The sequence below is a fragment of the Phyllobates terribilis genome, unplaced genomic scaffold, assembly GCF_046119375.1.
Source record: "Phyllobates terribilis strain yellow unplaced genomic scaffold, ASM4611937v1 Scaffold_60__1_contigs__length_8166268, whole genome shotgun sequence".
Lineage (NCBI taxonomy): Eukaryota > Metazoa > Chordata > Amphibia > Anura > Dendrobatidae > Phyllobates > Phyllobates terribilis.
The window spans coordinates 6,646,208-6,667,534 of record NW_027362820.1 but is presented as its reverse complement, the minus strand read 5'-3'; the positions used below and the strand labels follow the sequence as shown (position 1 = coordinate 6,667,534).

Below are 21,327 nucleotides of genomic sequence, written 5' to 3'. Positions count from 1 at the left end.
TAAATGCACTTTTGCTTTTTATTTATTCACAGCAGGGTTTATGATCCTTTTTCTTCTTATAGGTTTTTTTCTGATTTATGGCCATAGTAAACATGCATATATGTGCTGCATGGATACCAACTTAAACCAAGCTCAAATTCTGTGTTTTTTCACGGGCACCATAGTCGCCCTGTGGGCTGCTGCTATGGATGATACACCCCTAACTATCCAACTATCATATGGTAAAAATCTCATAGGTCCTGGATTCATTAGTATCTGCATGAAGAATGGGGCTAAGTGAGTATTTATTAAAGGGAATCCACTCCCCACGGCCAGCAAGCATCAGAATCTTCACTGAATAAAAAGCCATTTCTCAGCAAACAGACCTCTAATATGAGGCATAGATAATTAGCAAAATAGCCCAAATATTAGAAATTGAGTGTGGGCGAGGGAACAAAATCCCCCCCAACACCCTCAAATACCGACTCAAAAGTAACATTTTTTAACAAGAGGAAAACAGAGTCATCATGGTTTAAAAAGAGACACATATTTTATTGACACAATTGATTAAAACAAGTATATAATCAGAATAGAGAAAAATATGAATAATAAGCAAGTGAAGAGCAAGGTGGACAATGAAATATCCGAATTAGCCAAAACGGACCTGCCTCAGTACTAGATGCTCAATCAAATAAACGCAACTCTATAGCTGGAAAAAGGTTTTTCCATCGAAGTAGAAAAACGCTGCACCTAAAATTCTTGACCAGTAGAGTATAAGTAATAGGCATAAAAATTTGTTTAAATAGGGTACAATATCATGTCAAGATTGATAAGCTATTATAAAACCGAACACATGGTGGCGCACTCTACAGTGCACTGCAGAGAAAAGAAAAAAGAAAAGCAGCAAAGCCAAGCTTATCAATTAAAGTGCAGCATGCATATTTGTATTAATACGGAGTTGGGTAAATAGGAGAGCACCTCCACACATTCCCTTCCCTCCCCCTACCCCCCACTCCTACCAAAAGAGAGGAGAGGGAAGTGACCTCTTAAGCATATTTGAGCAGAGTGCCAAAGGAGATGTGTCACTATAAATGGGCATGAGGGAGATATATCTCTTACCAGGAGTGGTGGTGGGCGGTCAGTGGGTAATTCAGAAAAACCACGTGCGTCCCCGACGCGCGTTTCGCGGCAGCTAGGGCCGCTTTCTCAAGGGGTGGTGACAGTAGTGGGGAGAAGAGACCCTTTTGAACCGTTGGCGCCGGTCACGTGAACGCTCACGTGACCAATCGCACGTGTGATGGGGGCGTGTGCGGGTGTCCCAGCGACGCTGACACGGCACACCATCCAACTACTATAAGGGCCGTCCCCGTTGGGCAGTTCCTGAGGGCGAGGCGGATCTGCTCCTCTGACCTTAAATTTGAGCGTCAGGCCGTGGACTTGAAGCTCAGATTTAAACAACGAGGATACAGCAACAGATGTATTAAGCATGGATACGATAGGGCTAGGCGAACCCCACGTAACAATTTATTATACTCGAACGCCATTAAGGGGTTGGAGACCGGACAAGCAAAAATTCGGTACATTTCTAATTATAACCATGAGTGGGAAAATATGAGGAAGATCATGACCAAGCACTGGGACATCTTGGCAACCGACCCCTCCCTGGGACCAATTCTTGGGGATCGTCCCCTTATGACCCCAAGACGGGCCAAAAATCTTAAAGACCTCCTAGTCTCGAGCCACTATGTTCCGATACAACCAAATCCTTTTGGTTCTCGTGGACCGACCCTTGGAACTTTTCCCTGCGGTCGTTGTCTTGCCTGCACCAATGTCGCGCGCAGCAACACGTTCACGTCCTCAGATGGCAACAGACATTTCAAAATAAGACACTACATTTCATGTGGCACTAGTAATGTCATATATTATGCCACGTGTGATTGCCCCTTAATCTATATTGGACTTACATCCAGGGAACTGAGAAAACGTGTGCGTGAGCATGTGCGCGACATTGGTGCGGCCAGGACAGCGACTGATGTCAATGAACTCAAAAGCTCCCAGGCACTTTAGGGCTGTCCATAATTGCGACCCTCGCTGTTTCAAAGTGCGGGGGATAGACGTGATACATTTGGGTGCGCGGGGTGGCAATGTCAAAAAGATTTTGGCGCAGGTTGAAGCTAAATGGATAGTGACACTTGGGACATTGTCACCCCGTGGACTAAATGAGTCCCTTTCTTTCTCCTCCTTTTTATGACATTAAATTATTTATAGTTGATCCTATTTCATACAATGATCCCCTCCTCTCTACCCTCACTGTGCCCGAGGGATATACACGTTTAGGTTGGGGTCTACTTTTTGTTTTTTGTTTTTAATTTATTTTTAATTTTTAATTGGTTTATATATTCTTTCAGTTTTTTTTCAGATAGTGCATAACTCTTCTTCTTTGCACCTTATTGGACCGATCTTTACCTATTCAAAATGACTGTGTGATGCAGATGCTCCATAGGAAATGAAGGATGGGATGACAGAATGAGGGGAAAAAGACAAAGAAAAGGGCCACTGATGGACAAACTGTCATGGATATTGTGCTATAATATGAAATCTCCTGTTTTATTCCTGTTCTGTCTTTTCTTTCTTGTGCACATATAATCTTTAGGCGAGTGCTGCTGCCCTGTGACGTGGTACGCATGCGCCGGCCTCCCTGCCGTTGGACACGCCCCCAGCTGTCTGCATGACGTCCGCGCACGGTCGGGCATCCCCGCCCTTTGAGCGGCGTGCCCGCGCGTGCGCGGTGGTTTCTTGTCGGCTTGGGGGCGTTGTCTGACGTGGGTCTCGGCGGGCGCATGCGCCAGTTTCGCGTCGCTGGGACACCCGCACACGCCCCCATCACACGTGCGATTGGTCACGTGAGCGTTCACGTGACCGGCGCCAACGGTTCAAAAGGGTCTCTTCTCCCCACTACTGTCACCACCCCTTGAGAAAGCGGCCCTAGCTGCCGCGAAACGCGCGTCGGGGACGCACGTGGTTTTTCTGAATTACCCACTGACCGCCCACCACCACTCCTGGTAAGAGATATATCTCCCTCATGCCCATTTATAGTGACACATCTCCTTTGGCACTCTGCTCAAATATGCTTAAGAGGTCACTTCCCTCTCCTCTCTTTTGGTAGGAGTGGGGGGTAGGGGGAGGGAAGGGAATGTGTGGAGGTGCTCTCCTATTTACCCAACTCCGTATTAATACAAATATGCATGCTGCACTTTAATTGATAAGCTTGGCTTTGCTGCTTTTCTTTTTTCTTTTCTCTGCAGTGCACTGTAGAGTGCGCCACCATGTGTTCGGTTTTATAATAGCTTATCAATCTTGACATGATATTGTACCCTATTTAAACAAATTTTTATGCCTATTACTTATACTCTACTGGTCAAGAATTTTAGGTGCAGCGTTTTTCTACTTAGATGGAAAAACCTTTTTCCAGCTATAGAGTTGCGTTTATTTGATTGAGCATCTAGTACTGAGGCAGGTCCGTTTTGGCTAATTCGGATATTTCATTGTCCACCTTGCTCTTCACTTGCTTATTATTCATATTGTTCTCTATTCTGATTATATACTTGTTTTAATCAATTGTGTCAATAAAATATGTGTCTCTTTTTAAACCATGATGACTCTGTTTTCCTCTTATTAAAATATGAGGCATAGATGTATAGATTCACATTTCTATCACCTGTATGCCAATATTAGAGGTCAGATTAGTTCCAGGGGCTGACAGATTCCCTTTCATCAGCCGTGGGGTAATCATAAAACCAGATATGTATCAAGGTACTGTAAGGTGGCTAATGGTTGCATAGTCAATGGGAGGTATGTGTCATAGAGATGGCTGGTCTCTGTGATGTAACCCGGAGTGTTTCTCTAGGGTAGATAAGTACTAAGAGGATCGTTTGGTGCACCTGGGAGCCGGGTTACGGGTAGCTAGGAGAGAATGGGCAGGTCCAGCTACCCACATACCGCTCCTCTGGGTGTGGTTAACAGCCTATAAAATGAAGGGTGTTGTTTGGCACATGGTCTGTGTGTTTGGAGGTAGAAGGCCTCCTGTGTATGTTTGTCTTCAGACCAAGCCAGGACACTGGACGCTACCCCAGCTTGTGTGCCACACAGGCCTGGCTGAGCAGAGACCTGCTAAGGACATTTACTTTGTTTGCCTGATCTAAAGGTCATTTGCTTTTCTGTTTGGCTTCTGGGTTTATGAAGTAATAAACCCACATGAAATTTTAAAGGAACATGCCTCCTGTTTTCCTCCCATTGTGCCCCAGTGAGTAAAACCCCTACAATATGTATAAAGGAAAGGGTATGGTACTCAGAGAATGTTTCAATAATCCGCCTCAACGCATTTTCTCAACAGGTTCATTAGGAGGCTTGATAGAGGCATGATAATTCATGATGTTCAGCATAGTGCCCCTAATAGCCAGGTGTCCATGTTTAAATATCCCACTTCATCCAAACCCCCCCCCAGACTAGGAGACCCATTCCCATTCCTAGAGATGAATTGTCACAGGATATACAGAATAGAATCTGTCTGCAATAATGTCCATCACCTAGTGTGCATGTCCGGAAGTGACGTGCTTTTTGCTGAAACAGCAGATAAACTGATTGCTGCCGCGCGACTCGTACCTGTGACTGCGCATGCCCGTAGTCATCATTCCATCTAGGATCATTGTCCACAAATGCGCATGCCCAGATGTCTGCGTTCCACACCGGAGCGCATATGGTATTGGATTGCATTCCGCCAACAGAAAAATCCTCTCTCTGAGATCAGTATCATGGGAGACTAAAAACAAGTATTGCACATCCTCCCATCATGCAATCGGCATGTGGATCTACTTTATCACTACCAAATGTATGGGATGGTGGCCCACAGTATACTCCTAAATGGTCATATTTGACCCCTATTGCATAATTAGAGATACACTAGGAACACCACACTTGTTAGTTACTAAATAGTATAAGTGAGATATAACTGATAAGAAATAATTCTGATAGAGAAGCTCAGATCTCTTGATGAAGTAAAACAATATGTGAACCATATTCACAGGGAACTGAGTAGCAATGGGTAGGGTATAAAATCCAAAAATGTAATCCAGAATGGGTCTGTATTCATACAAAACAGGCATAGGAAATTTGCTCATTCAGTCCCTTAGGGGCTAGTGAATCCAGTCTGGAAATCCGCTCACTTTCCTTTTTGAGGATACATCTATTGAGATCACCACCTCTCACATTGGGTTTAACCACCTCAATGATGCAAAAGGAGAGGTCTCTTGTTTCACCTCAATGTGCACTGTTCATGTGTCTCACTAATAGGGTGTCCCGATGTCACGCCAGGTGTGAGTGCAACACAGAGAACCACGCCAGGTGTGAGTGCAACACAGAGGGGCAAAGGAAAGGGAGCCCAGACACAAGGGAAAAGGGGGAAGAGGTGACCTCCTAATCTGGACTAGCATCACCCTGTCTCCCCCTAATGTCCCTATACAGCCTCCGCAGCTGTCGCCCATCACGTGCCTCACCCAACTATCCCTGGCGTAAGGCTATAGCTGGGGGTGGAAGGAGATGAGCACTAGTCAACCTCCGCTAGCACTCTAAAGACAAAAGGGGAAGACAACACAGGGGAATTACAACTTTGCTTTAGAAGAAACTCCAACAGGGCACACGGCCTCAAAACTCCAAAGAGGACGTGATGCTGATTCAGCCAAGTTCCAAGTAGAAATGAGTATACCCGGCGACGCCAACCTAGACACACCAGGTATATATACACCCAGACTAAAGGGAGGTAGAAGCTGGGTTCTAAACACAGCCTCCCATCTAGGCAGCTGTCTGCATTGCCAAACGTGGAGATCTCCTGCAAACCCCTGCAGGGCGACTGTCTGTCACCTCTGACACACCCGTGACAGTACCCCCCCCTCTACGAGTGGCCTCCAGACACTCAGGACCGGGTTTCTCAGGAAAAGAGGTGTGAAAAGAGCGAACCAATCTGGGAGCGTTCACCTCTGACGCTGAAACCCACGTCCTCTCCTCCGGACTGTAGCCTTTTAAGTGCACCAAGTATTGTAGAGAATGATGTTGGAGACGAGAATCTACTATTCTCGAAATCTCAAACTCCAAATTACCATCAACCATTACTGGGGGCTGTGGTAGAGGTGAGGGCTCAAGAGGTTCTACGTACCTTTTGAGTAAGGACCTGTGGAACACATTGTGAACCTTAAGGGCCCGAGGAAGGTAAAGACAAAACGCTGCTGGGTTAATGGCGGCGGTAATTTTTTTAGGGACCAATAAACCTAGGTTCCAGCTTCCAAGAAGAAACTTTCAATCTTATATTTTTTTTAGACAACCACACAAAGTCATTCACATTGAGGTCTGGACCTGGCAAGCGTTTTCTGTCAGCCATATGCTTATACCTGTCACCCATGGTCTTCAAATTACACAGAACACCCTGCCACACCGAGGAGAGCGACGAAGCAAACCGTTCCTCTTCAGGAACTCCAGAAGCTCCTCCCCCACTGAAAGTACAAAACTGTGGATGATAACCATATGTACCGAAAAACGGTGATGGCAAATTCTGTCAGCGGTAAGTAGGGTGCCCAATCCTCCTGATTTTCGGAGACAAAACACCTGAGGTATGCCTCTAAGTTCTGATTGACTCACTCCGTCTGACCATTCGACTGAGGGTGAAAGGCAGAGGAAAAGGACAGCTGCACCCCCGTCGAGAACAGAATCCCTTCCAGAGCTTGGAAACAAACTGGGTTCCCCTGATCAGACACCACATCAGAGGGAACCCTGTGAAGCTTCACAATCTCATTTATGAACACCTGAACCAGTGTCTTAGTATTGGGAAGAGCAGGTAAAGCAATGAAGTGAACCATTTTACTGAACCTATCTACTACTACCAAAACCACCGTTTTGCCTGTACAAACCAGTAGGTCAGTAATAAAATCCATGGACAAGTATGTCCATGGCCTGCTAGGGATAGGTAACTGAAGAAGAGTACCAGACAGACAGGTGTGCGAAACCTTATAATGCGCGCAAATCGTACAAGCAGATACGCGTTCAATTACATCCCGATGCAACCCCAGCCACCAAAAATGACGAGAGAGGAGGTCCGCGGTTGCTTTACCCCCTAGATGCCCAGCAAGCACAGAGTTATGATGTTCTTTGATTACTTTACGGCGCAGATCAGGTGGTACAAATAACTTTCGTGAAGGGCAGGAAGCAGGGACGTCCCTCTGAGCCTCCAGCACCTCACCCTCCAGTTCAGGAAAAAGAGCCTAAATGACTACCCCTTTCTGTAATATCGGGGCAGGGTTCTCATGGTCACCACCACCAGGGAAGCTTCGGGACAAAGCATCAGCCTTGACGTTTTTGACCCCTGGACAAAAAGGGACACCAAAATTGAACCTAGTAAAAAACAGAGACCATCTGGCTTGCCTAGGGTTGAGACGTTTAGCTGACTGGGGATATTACTGACCATAAGATCCTGTCATAACAGTAATAGGATAGACAGCCCCCTTCAACCAGTGTGACCATTCCTCGAACGCCAAATTGATCGCCAAAAGTTCCCTATTACCCACTTCATAATTTCTCTCAGCTGAAGACAATTTTTTAGAAAAGAAGGCGCATGGACGCCATTTACCAGGGGATGAACCCTGAGACAACAAAGCCCGCAACCCCAACATCTGAACCATCGACCTCTACAATAAAGGGTTGAGAAACATCGGGTTGACTAAGTATAGGTGCAGTGGCAAAATGATTCTTTAAGGAAGAAAAAGCCTGGAGGGAAGCATCCTGTAACGGGTCCGGGAGGCGGAACCTCTGAGCTACTATACAAGGGGGCGGCCCTTGTAAGGGAGCGGGTGGCAGTCTCTGGGTGAACGGACAGGGAGTTACGGCAAGTGATCAGGGCAGTCTCTGGGTAAGGGGTAGGTACGACCTGTGATGGCAGAGCCTCCGGGTAGGCTAGCAGGCAGATGGTAGATGTGTGCTCCCAGGTGAGCAAGCGAGAGTCTCTGGAATAGCAGGTGGTCACGGCACGTGATGGTGGAACCTCCAGGCTGGCAGGCAGGTAGGTAACGGAGAAGCGCTCCCAGGTGAGCGGGAAAGAGTCTCTGGAATAGCTGGTGGTCACCGCACGTGACAACGGGACCTCCGGGCTGGCAAGCAGGCAGGTAACGGAGATGCGCTCCCAGGTGAGCGGGCAAGAGTCTCTGAGATAGCTGGTGGTCACAGCACGTGACAACGGAGCCTCCGGGCTGGCAAGCAGGCAGATAACGGAGAAGCGCTCCCAGGTGAGCGGGCAAGCTGGTCCATAGACAGACTGACCGGAGTAGTAAGGCAGACCGTCGGACCTCAGGCAAGCAGGCAGGTAGCTGATATGCGCTCCCAGGTGAGCGGGCAGGCTGGTCCTTTAGACAGACTGACAGGAGTAGTAAGGCAGACCGTCGGACCTCAGACTGGCAGACAGGTAACAAGTATTCAGGCAGGAATCAGGCAGGTAACTGGCAGGAAACTGGCAGGAAACTGGCAGGAAACTGGCAGGAAACTGGCAGGAAACTGGCAGGAAACTGGCAGGAAACTGGCAGGAAACTGGCAGGAAACTGGCAACGGGACCTGAGGGCTGAAGCACAGGTGAGACACAGGTGCAAACAACATTGCTCGGGCACCTCCATTTTGGAGGAGGTGCCTTATATATGATGAAGTCCTCCGGCCATTGGCCGGGGACTCCTTAGGACGGCGCGCGCGGCCCCTTTAAGAGGAGGGGAGCGCGCGCGCGCGCGCCCTAAGCACAGGGGCCGGGAAGGAGCGCGCGCTGAGAGCAGAGCGGGAGGAGGACGCCGGGAAGGAGCGCGCGCTGACAGCAGAGCGGGGAGAGGACGCCGGGCACGGAGCAGAGCGGTGAGGGGAGCAGCGTCCCTGCCTAGCAGAGGGCAGGGACGCCAGCGCTACAGTACCCCCCCCTTTAGGCCCCCCCTTTTTTAGGCCAGACAGAAATTTAGCTAGGATGAGAGGGGCATGGATGTTCTCCCGGGGCTCCCACGTTCTCTCCTCAGGACCAAACCCCTTCCAATCTACCAGAAAAAAGGTCTTTCCTCTTACCCTTTTGGTGGCAAGAATGTTCTCTACCTCAAACTCGTCCTCAGCAGAAACCGGAGCAGGAGGCGTACCTGTAGACTTGGAAAAAGAGTTAAGCACCACAGGTTTGAGGAGAGACACATGGAAGGAGTTAGGGATCCGTAAGTTGGCCGGGAGTTTCAATTTATAGGCCACCGGGTTGATCTGACTGATGACCTCCAGTGGGCCGATGAACCGAGGCCCTAACTTATAGGAAGGGATCTTGAGCCGGACATATTTGGGCGAGAGCCAGACTTTATCCCCAGGGCGGAATTGAGGAGGGTCCAGACGTTTTTTGTCAGCGTGTCTTTTCATACGCTCGGATGACAGAAGGAGTGCGGACCGGGTACTCTCCCATATGGAGGAAAATTTGTTAACAAGAGATTCCGCAGCCGGATTGTCCGCCGAGGTGGAGACGGGAAACGGGATCCGAGGATGCTGACCGTAGACTACAAAAAACGGGGATTTGGAGGAAGACTCGCTCTCGTGATTGTTGTACGAGAATTCGGCCCATGGCAGGAGATCCACCCAGTCAGAATGGTGGGCATTAACGAAGTGCCGAAGGTAACTGGTCAGGTTCTGATTGATCCGCTCCACTTGACCATTAGACTGTGGGTGGTAAGCGGAGAAGAAGTCCAGGGTGACGTCCAGCAATTTACAAGTGGCTCTCCAGAAACGGGAAGTGAACTGTACCCCACGATCCGACACGATGTGACGGGGCAGGCCATGAAGACGGAAGATGTGGCGGATAAAGTCTTTAGCCAGCTCGGGTGCAGACGGAAGACCTGGCAGTGGAATGAAGTGAGCCATCTTGGAGAAGCGGTCAGCGACCACCCAAATGACCGTACAACCGGCAGAGACGGGTAGATCAGTAATGAAGTCCATCGCTATATGCTGCCAGGGGGCAGCAGGTACTGGCAGAGGTAGGAGGCGGCCGGCCGGCAGGTGTCTCGGAACTTTGTTGCGGGCGCAGGACACACAGGCAGAAACAAAGTCTATTACATCCTTGTGCAGGTTAGGCCACCAGTAGTGCCGGGTAATAAGCTGGAGGGTCTTTTTCTGACCGGCGTGGCCAGCTAGTTTAGACGAATGACCCCAGTGTAGGATCTTCTCCCGATCAGGTACTGGTACGAACGTCTTACCAGGAGGAAGACGATTTAGACTCACGGGAGCCACCTGCATTACTCTGGCGGGATCGATGATATGTTTCGGATCCTCCTCGAGATCAGACACCAGAAAGGACCGAGACAAGGCGTCCGCCTTGACGTTTTTGTCAGCCGGGCGAAAATGAAGGACAAAATCAAAACGAGCAAAAAACAAGGACCACCGGGCTTGGCGCGGGTTAAGTCTCTGGGCATGCTGGAGGTAAGCCAAGTTCTTGTGGTCAGTGTAAATTATTACCGGGTGAAGAGCCCCCTCGAGCAGGTAACGCCACTCCTCCAATGCCAGTTTGATGGCCAATAACTCTCGGTCTCCTATGGAATAGTTGCGCTCAGAGGAGGAGAAGAGTTTAGAGAAGAAGCCACAAGTTACCATCCTCCCGGAAGATGATTTTTGAGTAAGTACCGCTCCGGCTCCAGAGGAGGAGGCGTCAACTTCCAGGAAGAACTGCTTGTTGCCATCTGGGCGATGCAGCACCGGGGCGGAAGAGAAGGCCTGTTTAAGGGAAAGAAAGGCCTCCTCTGCTTCGGGTGGCCACTCTTTGGGATTAGTACCTTTACGGGTGAGCGCAGAAATTGGGGCCGTCCGGGAAGAGAAGTGTGGTATGAAGAGGCGGTAGTAGTTGGCGAAGCCCAGGAATCGCTGAATGGCCTTCAACCCCTCCGGTCGGGGCCATTTCTCGATGGCAGACAGTTTCTCAGGATCCATTTGTAGGCCGGTCTGAGAGATAATGTAGCCCAGAAACGGAAGCGAGGTCTGCTCAAAGAGGCACTTCTCAAATTTAGCGTAGAGATGGTTCTGCCTTAGCCTGAGCAGGACCTGACGAACGTCCCTCCGGTGAGTCTGGAGATCCGGAGAGAAGACCAAGATGTCGTCCAGGTACACCACTACGCAGGAGTAGAGAAGGTCCCGGAAGATGTCATTGACCAACTCTTGAAAGACGGCAGGAGCGTTACAGAGACCAAAGGGCATTACCAGGTATTCATAGTGGCCGTCCTGGGTGTTGAATGCCGTCTTCCATTCATCCCCCTGACGAATACGAACCAGGTTGTACGCCCCACGAAGGTCCAGTTTGGTGAAGATCCTAGCCCCCCTCAGGCGATCAAATAATTCTGGAATGAGCGGAAGGGGGTACTTATTCTTCACCGTGATCAGGTTTAGGCCTCTATAGTCTATACAGGGACGGAGAGAGCCGTCCTTCTTTTTGACGAAAAAGAAGCCTGCTCCCGCCGGGGAGGTAGATTTCCGGATGAATCCTCTGGCCAGATTCTTCTCAATATATTCGGACATTGACCGGGTCTCAGCAGCGGATAAAGGATAGATACGCCCACGGGGAGGAGTAGTACCGGGTAGCAGATCGATGGGACAGTCGTATGGTCTATGTGGTGGTAATGTCTCTGCCTCCTTTTTATTAAAGACATCTGCATAAGACCAATAAGGAATCGGAAGTCCAGGTAGATTAGCTGGGGTAGGAGAGGGACGGACGGGATGGACGGGAACCAGGCAGGTTTTATGACAGTCTTGTCCCCAGCGAAGGACCTCTCCGGTTTGCCAGTCTAGCACGGGTGCATGTCTCTGGAGCCAGGGCAGACCTAGCAAGAGGGCGTGAGAGAGTCCAGGCAGAACATGAAAGGAGATACTTTCAGAATGCAGCATTCCCACCTGCAGGGTAATGGATTCGGTGATGAGTTGAATGGGGCGAGGTAAGAGGCCCCCATCCACGGCAGCGACAGACAAGGGTACAGCCAGAGGTTTGGTGGGGATGCGGTATTTCTCAACCAGGGACTGTGAAATAAGGTTCCCGGCTGCTCCAGAGTCAAGTTGGGCTAGTTCGAAATAACGGTTCTCCCCGTAGATGATCGAAACTGACAACAGCAGGGATGGAGAGGATTTATTCTTGTCTAGGTGGACCTCTCTGAGCGAACCTAGACACAGGCGTTTCCCGACCTCTCCGGGCAGGCACGGATCCGGTGCTCCTTACTGCCACAGTAGAAGCAGCTCCCCTCGGCACGGCGTGAGTCCTGACGGGTTTTGACCATCTTGGTCTGGTCGACCTGCATAGGCTCAGGAGAGTGTACCTGGGGAGAGATGGAGGGAATGACGGGTTTCTGGAAAGTAGGAGCTAAACGTGGAATCCTTCTCTCACGGGTGACCTCTTTGGCACGCTCCTGGAACCGTAGGTCAATCCGGGTGGCAAGGGTTATTAGATCATCGAGAGAGGTAGGAATGTCCCGACCAGCAAGTTCATCTTTAATACGACCGGACAGACCCTCCCAGAAGACGGATACCAGAGCGTCGTTATCCCAGGCCAGCTCCGAGGCAAGGGTGCGGAACCGTATGGCATATTGGCCCACGGTGAGACCCTCCTGACGGAGGCGTAGCAGAGAGGATGCGGATGAGGTCTTCCGTCCGGGTTCGTCGAAGACTTTCCGGAAAGCCGAGAGAAAAGCAGGCAAGTTGGACACCTGGGGGTCTCCTCTCTCCCATAGAGGATTTAGCCAGGCCAGGGCCTCCCCGGTGAGATGGGACATGATAAAGGCAATTTTGGCCCGGTCGGAATTAAACTGATGGGACAAAAGTTCAAAGTGCAGGGTGCACTGATTTATGAAGCCCCGAGCCTGGACGGAGTCGCCTCCGAAGCGAGGAGGTGCAGACAGCCGGGGACCGGGATAGGTTACCATGGTATTAGTGGGTAGCGGAGCTGCCGGGTTGCGAGTCATGGTACTGGCAGTGGCTGCAGGTGGTGCAGTCAGAGTGTCCAGGCGAGTATTGACATTCCGCAGGTGACCCAGGATGGACTCCTGTTGGGACCTTTGACGGGACAGTTCATGACACAGGTCCGTGAGCGAGGGAGCTTGGGTGCCACCGGGTTCCATGGCCCGAGCAAACTGTAACGGGTCCGGGAGGCGGAACCTCTGAGCTACTATACAAGGGGGCGGCCCTTGTAAGGGAGCGGGTGGCAGTCTCTGGGTGAACGGACAGGGAGTTACGGCAAGTGATCAGGGCAGTCTCTGGGTAAGGGGTAGGTACGACCTGTGATGGCAGAGCCTCCGGGTAGGCTAGCAGGCAGATGGTAGATGTGTGCTCCCAGGTGAGCAAGCGAGAGTCTCTGGAATAGCAGGTGGTCACGGCACGTGACGGCGGAACCTCCAGGCTGGCAGGCAGGTAGGTAACGGAGAAGCGCTCCCAGGTGAGCGGGAAAGAGTCTCTGGAATAGCTGGTGGTCACCGCACGTGACAACGGGACCTCCGGGCTGGCAAGCAGGCAGGTAACGGAGATGCGCTCCCAGGTGAGCGGGCAAGAGTCTCTGAGATAGCTGGTGGTCACAGCACGTGACAACGGAGCCTCCGGGCTGGCAAGCAGGCAGATAACGGAGAAGCGCTCCCAGGTGAGCGGGCAAGCTGGTCCATAGACAGACTGACCGGAGTAGTAAGGCAGACCGTCGGACCTCAGGCAAGCAGGCAGGTAGCTGATATGCGCTCCCAGGTGAGCGGGCAGGCTGGTCCTTTAGACAGACTGACAGGAGTAGTAAGGCAGACCGTCGGACCTCAGACTGGCAGACAGGTAACAAGTATTCAGGCAGGAATCAGGCAGGTAACTGGCAGGTAACTAGCAGGAAACTGGCAGGAAACTGGCAGGTAACTGGCAACGGGACCTGAGGGCTGAAGCACAGGTGAGACACAGGTGCAAACAACATTGCTCGGGCACCTCCATTTTGGAGGAGGTGCCTTATATATGATGAAGTCCTCCGGCCATTGGCCGGGGACTCCTTAGGACGGCGCGCGCGGCCCCTTTAAGAGGAGGGGAGCGCGCGCGCGCGCGCCCTAAGCACAGGGGCCGGGAAGGAGCGCGCGCTGAGAGCAGAGCGGGAGGAGGACGCCGGGAAGGAGCGCGCGCTGACAGCAGAGCGGGGAGAGGACGCCGGGCACGGAGCAGAGCGGTGAGGGGAGCAGCGTCCCTGCCTAGCAGAGGGCAGGGACGCCAGCGCTACACATCCAACCATTTGGAAAAATCAGACCCCTTCTTAGTCATGTCAGTAAGGGGTTTCACTACAACAGAATAATTTTGGATGAATTTCCTGTAAAAATTAGTAAAGCCCAGAAAACGTTGTAGCGCCTTCAGGTTCTCGGGACGTTCCCAGTCAAGGACTGAATGGATCTTCTCCGGATCCATCCGAAAACATGAAGATGACAAGTACCCCAAAAACTGCAACTCCTGAACAGCGAAAACACATTTCTCTAGTTTGGCATAGAGTTTGTTATCCCTTATTATTTGGAGAACCTGCTTGACATGCCCCCAATGGGTCTCAAAATCAGATGAATAAACCAAAATATCGTCCAGATACACCACCACAAACCTCCCCACCAAACGATGAAAAATATCATTTATGAAATGCTGGAATACCGCAAGTGCATTGGTCAAGCCAAAAGGCATAACCAGACTCTCGAAATGTCCTTACGTGGTATTGAACGCTGTCTTCCATTCGTTCCCTTCTCTGATTCTAACCAGATTGTAGACTCCCCTTAAATCTAACTTTGAGAATACCTTAGCTCCCACGACCTGGCTGAACAAATCAGGAATCAGAGGAAGAGGGTATGGATCACGGATGGTAATTTGATTTAATTCTCGGAAATCTAAACAAGGACGTAGACCGACATCTTTTTTCTTCATAAAAAAAGAACCCTGCCACCACGGGCGAAGATGAGGGTCTGATATGTCCCTTCTCCAGACTTTCCGCAATGAAATCCTTCATGGCTTGTCTGTCAGGGGCAGAAAGATTATACAGTCTGGACTTGGGTAGTTTAGCTCCGGGGGTCAGGTTAATAGGACAGTCATAAGCACGATGAGGAGGCAAATCCTGACACCCCTTCTCAGAAAAAACGTTCTCAAAACCAGACAGAAAAGCAGGCAGAAACTCTGTAGAGACAGCACCAATGGAAACATTCAGACAGTTCTCATGGCAGTAATCTCCCCATTCAATAATCTCCCCCGGTTTGCCAATCCACCAATGGATTATGTTTAACAAGCCAAGGGATACTTAAAACAATCGGAGTAGGGAGATTCTCCAAAACATAGCAAGGAATGATTTCACAATGAACTGACCCCACCCTCAGTTTCACATTATGTACAATCTGAGTAAATGCTTTCTTTGCAAGTGGCGCAGAGTCAATGGCAAAGATGGAAATAGGTTCAGCTAAAGCACAGCAAGCGAGATCATGAGTTTTCACAAACTCAGCATCAACCATGCTGACCCAAAGCGGGAACTGCAGTTTGGCCACAAATGCACTCCTTGTTTATCCAACTCCAGACTACCGAGAGTTAATTGAGTCTTTTTGTTTAGGAATTGAAGGACAGATCCCAACAAAGTGTCCCTTTTTCCCACAAAAAAAACATACGCCTTTTTTCTTGCGAATCTCTGGGGAGATGTACAGTACAGACCAAAAGTTTGGACACTCCGTCTCATTTAAAGATTTTTCTGTATTTTCATGACTATGAAAATTGTACATTGACACTGAAGGCATCAAAACTATGAATTAACACATGTGGAATTATATACTTAACAAAAAAGTGTGAAAAAAATGAAAATATGTCTTATAGTCTAGGTTCTTCAAAGTAGCCACCTTTTGCTTTGATGACTGCTTTGCACACTCTTGGCATTCTCTTAATGAGCTTCAAGAGGTAGTCACCGGAAATGGTTTTCACTTCACAGGTGTGTCCTGTCAGGTTTAATAAGTGGGATTTCTTGCCTTATAAATGGGGTTGGAACCATCAGTTGTGTTGTGCAGAAGTCAGGTGGATACACAGCTTATAGTCCTACTGAATAGACTGTTAGAATTTGTATTATGGCAAGAAAAAAGCAGCTAAGTAAAGAAAAATGAGTGGCCATTATTACTTTAAGAAATGAAGGTCAGTCAGTCCGAAAAATTGGGCAAACTTTGAAAGTGTCCCCAAGTGCAGTTGCAAAAACCATCAAGCGCTATAAAGAAACTGGCTCACATGAGGACCGCCCCAGGAAAGGAAGACCAAGAGTCACCTCTGCTTCTGAGGATAAGTTTATCCGAGTCACCAGCCTCAGAAATCGCAGGTTAACAGCAGCTCAGATTAGAGACCAGGTCAATGCCACACAGAGATCCAGCAGCAGACACATCTCTGCAACAACTGTTAAGAGGAGACTTTGTGCAGCAGGCCTTCATGGTAAAATAGCTGCTAGGAAACCACTGCTAAGGACAGGCAACAAGCAGAAGAGACTTGTTTGGGCTAAAGAACACAAGGAATGGACATTAGACCAGTGGAAATCTGTGCTTTGGTCTGATGAGTCCAAACTTGAGATCTTTGGTTCCAACCACCGTGTCTTTCTGCGATGCAGAAAAGGTGAACGGATGGACTCTACATGCCTGGTTCCCACCGTGAAGCATGGAGGAGGAGGTGTGATGGTGTCGGAGTGCTTTGCTGGTGACACTGTTGGGGATTTATTCAAAATTGAAGGCATACTGAACCAGCATGGCTACCACAGCATCTTGCAGCGGCATGCTATTCCATCCGGTTTGCGTTTAGTTGGACCATCATGTATTTTTCAACAGGACAATGACCCCAAACACACCTCCAGGCTGTGTAAGGGCTATTTGACCAAGAAGTAGAGTGATGGGGTACTACGCCAGATGACCTGGCCTCCACAGTCACCAGACCTAAACCCAATAGAGATGGTTTGGAGTGAGTGAAGGCAAAAGGGCCAACAAGTGCTAAGCATCTCTGGGAACTCCTTCAAGATTGTTGGAAGACCATTTCCGGTGACTACCTCTTGAAGCTCATCAAGAGAATGCCAAGAGTGTGCAAAGCAGTCATCAAAGCAAAAGGTGGCTACTTTGAAGAACCTAGAATATAAGCATATTTTCAGTTGTTTCACACTTTTTTGTTAAGTATATAATTCCACATGTGTTAATTCATAGTTTTGATGCCTTCAGTGTGAATGTACAATTTTCATAGTCATGAAAATACAGAAAAATCTTTAAATGAGAAGGTGTGTCCAAACTTTTGGTCTGTACTGTATGATGTAGTGACACCCCCTAAATGCATAGGTTCCTCCACCTCCCCCAGTACTGGTTCACCCCCAGACCGCTCCCTTGGCAAAAGGTACACAACCCCGAGAAAAAGGCCCCGGAGAAGGAGGTCTATCCCGAAGGCGCTTTGCAGACGTATTGCCAAAGACATGGCAGCCTCCAAGGACTGAGGGGTATCATATACAGGGAAGGCATCTTTCAACCTTTCGTTAGCCCCTCACAAAATTGACTTAAGGGCTGAGTAATTCCATTTGGAATCCGTAGCCCATCTACGGAATTCCGAACGGTACGTTTCCACTGACCAAATCCCCTATTGAAGGTGACGTAGCTTAGACTCAGCCAAGGCGACTTGGTCAGGGTCATCATAGATGAGGGCAAGAGCTCCAAAAAACCCGTCCACAGACTGGAGACAAACTGAGTCCAGCAGTAACGAAAATGCCCATGAGTGAGGATCGCCCTGCAGTAGAGAGATCACAATACCAACTCGTTGCTCCCGATTACTGGAGGAGTAGGGACGAAGTTTGAAGTACAATTTGCATGCCTCCTTAAACACAAAAAAACTTGTCCCTACCCCCTGAAAACCTGTCTGGGAGGGCAACCTTGGGTTCAGGCTGGACAGGCCATGGCTCTGCAACTGATCCCATACTAAAGGGAGTAAGGAAAAAAAATGGTGCATACCCAAAAACACACAAAGAAAAAAACCAAAGTGTCAATCTTGTGTCGTTTTTTTTTTCCCAAAATGTGCTCGGCCGGTTATAATGTCACAACAGGTGTGAGTGCAACACAGAGGGGAAAGGAAGCCCAGACAGTAGGGAAAAGGGGGAAGAGGTGACCTTCTAATCTGGACTAGTGTCACCCTGTCTCCCGCTAACGTCCCTATACAGCCTCAGGGAGTGGAAGGAGATGAGCACTAGTCAACCTCCACTAGCACTCTAAAGACAAAAGGGGAAGACAACACAGGGGAATTGTTATGATCTGCTACAGAAACTAAGGAAAGGCAGGAGATCTGTCCCTACAATAGAACTAAACTAGATCCCTACGATGTAACGGGGAACCTGATCCTGCGATCAGACCCGCTAAAGTCCTCGGCTAGTCTGAACGCAGACCTATAGATGTGGGGGAGGGATCCCTACAAGATCTAGGGACTGGGATAATTTGGACACCTCCTAGCAGAAATAGTAGCAGTCAAAGACAAACACACAACAAAAAGCATAGAGGTCAGAAGACCTAGCAAAACTAACAGAGAACGGCAATAGAGCAACAAGCTAGCTCAACAGTAGTAAATATAAATGAAGTCCAGCAAAGCCAGGAGGGCGGAGCCGGATTAAATAGGCAAAATGGTCATGTGACCAGCAAACTAAAAAAAAACTAACAGGAGAGTTGTAACAGTACCCCCTCTTCTAAGAGGATCCTCCGGATCCCCTAGGCCCAGGCTTACCAGGAAACCTCCAGTGAAACGCTCGGACAAGTCTGGGGGCACAAACATCATCCGCCCTCACCCATGAGTTATCCTCAGGTCCGAAACCCTTCCAAGCGACGAGATACTGCAAACTCCCTCTATACCGTCTAGAATTTAGGATGCGGGAAATTTCATATTCCCCGTCCTCCACCACCGGAGGAACAGTGGCAGAGGCGTCACCATCCGACGCATCAGCTTTTTTCAACAGAGAAACATGAAACACCGGATTAATCCTCCAGGACGTAGGAACCTCCAGCCTAACAGCAGATTGGTTAACTATCTGAAGTACCTTAAAGGGCCCTACGAACTTGGGACCCAATTTTTTTAGAAGGAATCCTCAATCGCAGATTCTTAGAGGACAACCAAACCATGTCACCAACAGCAAACAAAACCTCTTGCCGTTTCCTATCAAAGTACCTCTTAGATTTTTTGTTAGCCTCCTGAAGATTACCACGCACATCCGTCCAAACTCTCTCCAAATCACCGGAAAAACTCTCCTCCTCAGGCACAGCCGAAACCAATTTGGAAAATGACCCAAAAGACGGATGTCTCCCAGAACAACAAAAAAAAGGCGAACACCCAGCAGAAGAGGATGTATGGTTGTTAAGAGCAAATTCAGCAAGTGGCAGAAACTCAGACCACCCCTCTTGATTGTCTGCCACAAAACAACGCAAGAACTGCTCAACATCCTGGTTCTTCCTTTCTGTCTGGTCATTAGACTCAGGATGATATCCGGATGAAAACGACAAATGAACTCCCAACCTGTCACAAAAGGCACGCCAAAAACGAGCCACGAACTGAGGTCCCCTATCAGAAACAATGTCAGTAGGAACACCATGTAGTCTGACAATCTCCTTGACAAAGGCCTTAGCGAGAGTCTTAGCGCAAGGCAGTTTGATGAAGGGAACCAAGTGACACATCTTGCTAAAACGGTCCACGACCACCCAGATGACCGTGAAACCTTCAGAGGGAGGAAGGTCAGTAATAAAGTCCATAGCCAGATGTGTCCAAGGTGCACTAGGAACCTCCAGAGGGCAAAGCAACCCCGCAGCAGGAGCATGCGAAGACTTGGATCTTGCACACACAGTACATTGGCGCACCCACTTAATGACTTCCTTCTGCCATCCAGGCCACCAAAAACTGCGACCCACAAGTCTCTTGGTCTCAGAAATTCCTGGATGACCTGCCAACCGAGACTCATGACACTCCACAAACAAATCTCTCCTAAAGGTCCTAGGCACAAACAACCTCCCATGGGGAGTGTTAGATGGGGCATTCTCCTGTGCTTTAAGAATCTCATCCTCCAAAACGGAGTCCAAAGCAGCAATCACAACACCTTCTTGTAAAATGCTCTCCTCCTCCTCCTCAACACCGACCATGGGAGAAAAGCTGCGAGACAAAGCATCCGCTTTAACATTCTTGGTACCCGGGATGTAAGTAACGGAAAAATTAAACCGCGAGAAAAAAAGTGCCCACCTAGCCTGACGGGCATTCAAGCGCTTGGCAGCATCAAGATCGATCAGATTTTTATGATCAGTGAAAACCTGAACGGGAAATTCAGCACCTTCCAAGAGGTGACGCCAGTGTTCAAATGCGAGTTTAAATCGCCAGCAATTCCCGATTACCAATATCGTAATTAAGTTCAGTCTCGGAAAAATTTTTTGAAAAAAAGGCACAGGGATGTACTTCATCCTTGGTTTCCTGAGACAACACCGCACCAACCCCCACCGAAGAAGCATCAACCTCACCAAAAACGGCTTAGTCACATCAGGCTGCATAAGGATGGGAGCAGAGGTGAACCTCTCCTTTAAAAACACAAAAGCTTCAATGGCCTCAGATGTCCACTGAACCGCATTAGCACCTTTCCTGGTGAGATCGGTCAGCGGTTTGACAATAATAGAAAAATTTTTTATGAATTTTCTGTAATAATTGGCGAAACCCAAAAACCTCTGTATCGATTTCAAACCAATAGGCCTGGGCCATTCCTGTACAGCCTGAACTTTAACCGGGTCCATCTCAAAACCTTCACTGGAGACAATGTAGCCCAAAAAACTAATTCTCTGTACAGCGAACTCACATTTCTCCAGCTTAGCAAAAAGCGAATTGTCCATTAATAACTGTAATACCTCACGTACGCTCCGCCAATGAGACTCCAGATCCGGCGAATAAATCAAAATGTCATCCAAATACACAACCACATCTTTGCCGATTAAAGGTCTAAGGATGTCATTAATAAGATTCTGAAAAAATGCTGGAGCATTGGTGAGACCAAAAGGCATAACCAGATTCTCAAAATGACCCACAGGAGTGTTAAAAGCAGTCTTCCATTCATCACCCTCCTTCATGCGCAACAAATTGTATGCCCCCCGGAGATCAATTTTAGAGAACCACTTGGCCCCCACTAACTGGTTAAATAAATCGGGAATCCATGGCAGTGGGTATGGATTGCGTACAGTAATTTTATTAATCTCACGAAAGTCCAGACAAGGACGTAAAACGCCATCTTTTTTTTTTACAAAAAAA

At 48.9% G+C, this 21,327-nt stretch overlaps 1 protein-coding gene across 1 annotated transcript in view; it reads right to left on the bottom strand.

Annotated features, from left to right (window-relative positions):
- LOC141192342 (uncharacterized) overlaps positions 1-21,327 on the bottom strand; it is a 42,564-nt gene that overhangs the window by 8,035 nt on the left and 13,202 nt on the right. The gene's annotated exons all lie outside the window — the stretch shown is intronic.